Source organism: Protopterus annectens, chromosome 8.part1 (assembly GCF_019279795.1).
Source record: "Protopterus annectens isolate FY-2018-M chromosome 8.part1, PAN1.0, whole genome shotgun sequence".
NCBI classification, from domain to species: Eukaryota; Metazoa; Chordata; order Ceratodontiformes; family Protopteridae; genus Protopterus; species Protopterus annectens.
This window is the reverse complement of record NC_056742.1, coordinates 231013960-231021459: the sequence shown is the minus strand read 5'-3', so window position 1 is coordinate 231021459 and position 7500 is coordinate 231013960.

The window sequence follows — 7500 nt, the reverse complement described above, 5'->3', positions numbered from 1 at the left end:
CATGCCATGTGGCTGCCCTACACTGATGTTTTTTGGACAGCTGTGGCCTGTACATGGCAGGGTGTGCAGTTCATGTCTTTGGCCATGAACATGAGAACCGGACCTGCCAGGGGTATCACGGGCACCACCAGCAACAAGGCTGGACATAGTACTGCTCCCTGGCTGGACATAGTACTGCTCTCTGATGGTGATGGTTATCCGCTAGATCTGTGTCCCTGTTGGGACCAGCCAGGACCATTTTCTGATGGCCTGCCATTTCTTGGTGTGGACATCACACCACTCTCAGTATTGCTGGTGTTACTGCTCATATGGGAGCGTGATGGTGCATGGTCACATGCACGCCCAGCTGATCGTAGTGCTGAGCTACCTCCATGTGTCTGCTGCCTTCTGTCTGCCAAACATTCAAGCATAGATACCCCACGGTGGAGGAGTGCCGTGACCTGACCCCACCATCTATCTCATTGCCCTTACCCAGGACCTCATTGAATTCACGGAAATTGTCATGTGCACCAGGGTGATGTTCTTCAACCAGCCTGTGCATTTGTCTGGTGTTACATTGCTTACATGCCTGTGCATCCATTACAGAACAAAACATGCACCTGGTTACTGCAGCAGTGGCACTCTCAACATGGTCTGGACAGGCAGCCATTCTCCTCCAAGCACCCCTGCCCACAGATTTGGTCCAAGATCACATTGTATGTCATGTAGAACACAGCCATGGATATGTTTGTGTCCCATGGAAGCTGTGTTCTTGCCTGTGGACAATGCAGGTCTAACCTGGCCTGCAGTACTGCTGGGTGCCTGCCATCCATCTGTCATTGTGATTGTACACTTGTTGGGGGGGAGAGGGGTAAAGCTGGCACTGAATGTTTTGCCAAGACTGTGGCCAATATCTGTTTTCTCAAGATAGGTATTAGCATTGTGCAGTAACTCACAGCACTTGTGTTTAATGCTGTGGAGGTTGTTGATGTAACTATCAAAGGCTTTTGTGATTGGCGTCAGTGTCTGTTGCATGTATGCCTTCATAATGCATGTAGTGGATTTCATAAAGGATCCCAAGTTGCGGGAGTTCAACAGTCATGGGACACCCCCTTCCTCTGCAACAGTGATCTCTTTCTGTTGTACACATTAGTAATGGTAGGGGACCATCACATTGTCTCCCAGTGTTTGGAGGACAGTGTCTTGGTTCTGTTGGCTATGGCTAGTACCATGCATTCATGTGCCTGTTTGTACAGTTCATATGTGTACGATTTGACAGTAATGCAGCTATTTCCCATTGCCATGGGTAGAGTGTAGTCATCCACCCCTGTTTTTATGGCTGCAAAGTCAGCTTTGGAGAGGTTTTGCAAGGTGGTTACCTTTGTGGGGGGTGTGGCTGACATGTTGAGTTCCATGTTGATTACAGCCTATATGGATCTCACCAGGTAGGGATTGACAACTGCGGATGAGCAACAGTCCCATATTTTTAATAGTCAACATAGGTAAAGGTTGTTGCATCCTCTACTGGGAGTCATTATGAGCTGGTCCAGTACACTGAAAATGATGATTCCCAGGAAGTGTTGGGCCAATGTACTGGTGCTTGGCTACTTTCCCCAGGTGATGGAGGGGTAGTTGAAGTGTTATAATATGTCAGTGTTGCATTGGACCATCATAGATGGCAGAGTGTTAAAGAATGTGCATTGACAGTCTAGGGACATAGATGTGGACCCATAGAAGGCTATGGTCTGGATTGCACTAGTACCCCAAGGCAGTTTTACTGGAAGTATCTCCATTGCATTATGCTGGGTACTAGTTTAGAGGTGTTCCTATCCATCATGAATATGGAGACAACACCACCTGTGGAGGTGTGGTGTGGTCCGTGTTTGGGGGCTGACAGCTGTGGAATGTGTCATAGCCTGATAGTGCAGGGCTGCTGTTTGCTGCTGTGAACCACCTCTCCATTGCAGGAGAAATGTTAATGTCCTCCACTCCAATGAGTGCTTTGAGTGACTGCATCCTAAAAGTTAGATGTTTATTGTTGAGCAGCATGACCCTCAGATTGCATACATGTCTAGCTGTTATGGTGGTAATTACATTAGGAACACTGCCTAATAAGGCATTACAGGGGTGGCTAGACACTTTGCCAATACCTGGAAACCCAGCGCTGACAGATGTAAGACATCTGTGGCAAGTCATTGAATTCTGTCAGTCATGTCATCCCAACCAGAGAGATACTGGATCCCCTGAGAATGACACAAAACAAGTAAGCCAATGTTGTAGTCAGTCATCTATTGATAGTACTGCAGCATCATTTTGGGTGATGGCAGTATACTGCTCAGGGCTACTTTAACACCTGACTGGACCACATAATCAGAGAGTTCAAACATGTCTGTTGTCATGTAGTTCAGGGAGGTGTGTCCCAGGTCATTCACACCCACATGGATACTTGTAGTTGTTGTGGAGTGCCATGACTGACTGTGTCATGTGTTGGATGCTGGCATGTGATATATATTTGGCTGTTACCTGCTTTTTGGAGCTTTGGTTGAGGGCCATACTGTGTAGGTTAAATATGTATCCCTTGGCATGTGCCATGTCATGGTGTCTGAGTGGGTATCTGTCTTGCTGGTCTGTGCTGTTTTGGTAAATGTCCATTGAATGCCTCTGTGAAAGTGTGTATGTGGATTTTCACTGTATATCATGGCTGTCAAAATGGGTGACATGGTGAGCTATGTGTTTCACATGGTGTGGTGCAGGTGTTGATCTTATCCTCTTGCCCTCTAGTCCAGTCTTTGCTGGAAATTGCATATGTCCACATTGGGTGATACACGAGTAACTCTCTCAGGCCTGAGTGGTTGGAGTTTAGAGGGGAAGATTGTCTGTGTACATGAGGCAGTTGCAAAAGTGCCTTAGAATGGACAAGTGCACCAGGTTAATGGGTGAAAGCAAAAAAAACTGCCCTTCAATCATGCCAGAAGGGGTAGACATAACTAGTAAGTACTGGGGCTACTTCTGTGATGAACGAGTGCTGCTGACGACTCCCAGGTGTGCCACACTTATTAATACAATAACCTGGTGAAATGCCAAGCTATAATGCTATTTGTAGTGCAAGACAGAAAGAACTAACACAGTGTAAGGGTGGAACTGAAGGCAGACAGGATATTAGAAATACTTAGCACTGACATGTATGAAGAAGTTACTAGAAATTAGTTGAATATGGCCTATAGGAGAATCTCTATTGCTATGAATGATATGTTTTTGGAAAACAGAATTACTACTGACATTTATAAGTATTTGAACATTATATCACCCAGTATTCCGATTATATTTGGCATTCCAAAAATACATAAGGATGGTCGCAACTCCATTACATACTCTTGTGCCAAATTTCTTGATAGTAGATTAAAGAGTTTTTGGATGGGCAAGTACAGATCTGCAAGGATTCTTGGCACTTTCTAAGCTTGATGAATGGTATTGAATATTCTGATCAGGTTTTGTTCTTGACAGTGGATGTAAAGGATCTGTTTTCTGTCCTACCCCAACAAGAGGATATTCAGATTATAGAGAAGTTCCTATTTGAACAAGCCATGCCAAAATCAGAAATCAATTTATATGCTGATCTGTTTGACATTGTACTTTCCAATAACTTCTTAATATTTAATTACAGCTAATATCTTCAAAAGGTAGGAGTTGTGATGGGGTCACCTTGTGGGACCATTTTCGCCAATTTAGTTATGGCAAGATGGGAAAAGAAATATGTCCTGGGAGGCAATTATGCTGATAACATTATGTTGTATCTCCGTTATCTGGACAATATATTTATCCTATGGAAAGGTGAACAGCAATCTGTGGAACAATTTTTAGAATATATTAATAACCCGACACAGTATTTAAAATTCAAACATGCCATAGATGAGCAAGAAATAAACTATCTGAATGTTAATCTTAGTAAGGATAGAATTAACCAAAGTTTTATTGCAAAAATACACAGGAAACCTACTTACTCTAACTCTTTCCTGCAGTTTACAAGCTCCCATCCTTTATCGAATAAGAAAGCAGTAGTAAAAGGACAATGTGTTCATGCTGCTAAAATGGTTAGCTTGGAAGCAGATATTATTTTTGTGTGCAGGCATCTCACAATAATGATTATAATTAGGGGTTATCCTGTTAGTTTATTGCATTAAGTGTACACTGAGGTTAGCCATAAAAGGAATAATAGACATTTTTCACCAATCCTAAATCAACAGGTGAACCAGGTATATATATACAAAAGGAAGATAATAGTATAGATTATAATGCAACCTTCATTACAACATTTAACATTCACTTTTATGAGATAAAAACAATAATTTTAAAGGATTGGCATTTAATCGAGATTGAAGCACCTGTTATTAATAAAGTTAAGGATGGTGTAAAAATTATAGCCAGGAGAGGCAAGAATTTAAAAACTCTGCTTGAAATATGTCAAATAAGAAAACACCAAGTAAAAGGCATGAAAAAATGCGGAATGTGGAATTTATGTAAGCATATGTATGATGGTAAATATGTTCAAATTAATGGACAGAAATATAATATATATGATAAACTACATTGTAATTCGAAAGGGCTGGTATATGTGGCAATGTGTAAGCACTGTCCAACTTATTATATAGGGAAGACTACTAGAACCTTAAAAGAAAGAGTATATGAGCACCTATATGCCATTAGAAAGATGAATTTAACAAATGCACTTGCAAAACACATACAGGGATATGTTGAGCATAGATTTGTATTTTGTGGTATCCAACAGATCCATGAGCAGCTTAGGGGGCCCATGGATGCTACATTTGGAAACAACAGAATTAATCTGGCAACTAAAACTGCATTCTTATGTATGGCCGGGTTTGAATGACTACTGTGCAATCAACAGCTAAAGACATTACCTAAGTGAGATAATTTGTAAGCTGGTTTTAATTATTGCTGACCTGTGTTAGGGTAATGATTCAATAAGCATATTTACTTATATATACATATATATATTTATATAACACGGATATTTTTATTATAATAATCAACTAGAATGCCTTTATATTATTTATTAATGAAGGTATTTAGTTAATGTATTTTATGTATGTGTGTTTTTATATATGTGCTTTATATTTAAAAAAAAATAAAATTTTGCTCATGACATCATTTCCTTTCTAGTATAGGGCAGGCTTATAAAATGCTATTTAAGAAGTTCAGTTGTGGTTTAATACTGTTGTAGTGTGATGAAGTTTATTTTACAAATGAAAAATGCTTCACTGTATTTCATTAAATAAGAGTTTTGCTTGTACTCTGGCCATTTTTTTGAGATTTATACCATTTTTGTCTTGTGTACTACCCTTCACACTTTCCATTGCCCCAATCTAGTAGTCCTGTTGATGTCATTCACCTTAGAAGTATCTTTGGACTAGGTAAAAATGTATCAGTTCTGTGGTGCACTATAGTAGAAATAACTAGATAGACAAGAGTTCTCATCTCTCTAGTGGCAAATGGATGTATGTGTTTGTGCAAGAATCATGTAGTGTATGGGTTACACCATTTTTGATCTGTGTACTACCTTTACACTTCCCCTCACTCCAATTTAGTAGTCCTGTTGATGTCATCCACCTTAGAAGTACCTTTTTGCTGGTTAGAAATGTATAAGCTCTGTGGCGCATCTGAGAACTGCATAGCACTATAATCGAAATAACTAGATAGGCAGAAGTTCTAATCTCTCTACTAACAACTGTATGGATGTGTGTGTGTGTTTGTGGGAGAATCATGTATTGTGTGGGCTACACCATATTTGACCTGTGTATTACCCTTTACACTTCCCCTCACTCCAATTAAGTAGTCCTTTTGATGTCATCCATCTTAGAGGTACCTTTGGATGAGGTTGAACTGTATAAGCTCTGTGGTGCATCAAATAACTGCGTAGCATTATAGCAGAAATAACTAGATAGGCAGGAGTTCTAATCCCAATACTCACAACTGTTTGTGTGTGAGGATCATATCTTGCGTGGCTTATACCATTTTGATGTGTGTACCATACGTGGCTGGTGACCACCTCCCACTGCCATTACTTTATATAGTGTGGTAACACCACACACCTCACATGCAGCAAGTTAAACCATTGTAGATTCCTCTGTACAGATGTGCCTGGAATATCCAGGTGTTTGTAGCATATATATGGTCTATGTGTCTTAACAATGCCCATGTATGTGATATTTTAGCCAAATAGGCCACAGTGAGTGTACTGGCACATATGGCAGCAGGAGGTATTATACCTGACTGAAACATCATGCTGACATGACGTCTGCCACCCTCAAAGGTGGCCAGCCTTGTAGGTGTAATACATGAGTCCAGATCCTTGGTTTTACAAGTGAACTGTTCATGTTATGGGTGACCTTAAAGGCTGGAAGAGGTGTGGACTGACATATTGTGGTCCTAATTTGTATGTAACTGGAGCACCTTGCATCTTAACAGGGGTGTGTACACAATTTATATACACTGTATACCACTAATGTGTCACACATGTCTCTACCTTAGGCCATTTGTTCAGCCCATTTTGCTGGCCTCTATCCAGACGTCTTGACACTGACAAGTTGTAAGGTATGCTACAGGAATGTTGAATTCACATCAGATAAGTCCCAGTGGTGACCACTGTGATGCAATGCAGTTAAACCCCACCACAACTGAACATGCACATAAAGCAATATAGCTATTACATAAAGCAATATAGCTATTACTGATAGTTGTGTGCATGGTAAATTGCATGCCATTCACATGCCTGAGGTATTGCCAGGCAACAACAGAACAATGTCATACTCACCAACTTCAGGCTGCTGTCCCATATGCAAACCAGAGGGTCCTAGGTAGTTGTGAGAGGGAGGTATTGTCAGCATAGGTTCATGGGTTCATAGGTGTGTACTAGGCTAATGGCCTTGGGGCCTTTATAAGCCTAGCCATAGGATTACCCTGGCATAGTGCCACCTGACCTTAGTTCCCAGTGTCTCTGTTGAGTACATCCACTGGCGTTATCCCGGGGTGAATTTCCTGTTTCCCATCCACTCATCAAGATTTGTCTTGAAGAGGGTCAGTGAGGAGCTCTGCTTGACATGTATGGGAAGTCTGTTCCATAGCATGGGTAGTCTCTGCATTATGAAACCTTCCCTCCAGAATATTGTGTTAATTGTGATAATGAGGTTGAGGTCTCTGGAGTGTGTGGTGCGGAGGGATTGGGATTTCTTTAGATGTAGCATTTCTAACATAGCTGGGTCAGACATGGCTTTGTAAGTCAAGCAGAGATTGCCTCTAAGTAGGCGATATGATACAGAGAATAGTTGGAGTTTTTTGAGTCTGTACATAAAGGACAAGTGTTTAAGGCCTAGGATCCTCTTTGAGAGGTACTTTTGCGGCCTCTCCAGTTCATGCAGGTGTCTAGTGAGGTACATGCCAAATGGGGCATTGTACTTGATTGGCCTAATGAGGGAAGAGTAGAAGGAGACAATTACCTCTTTC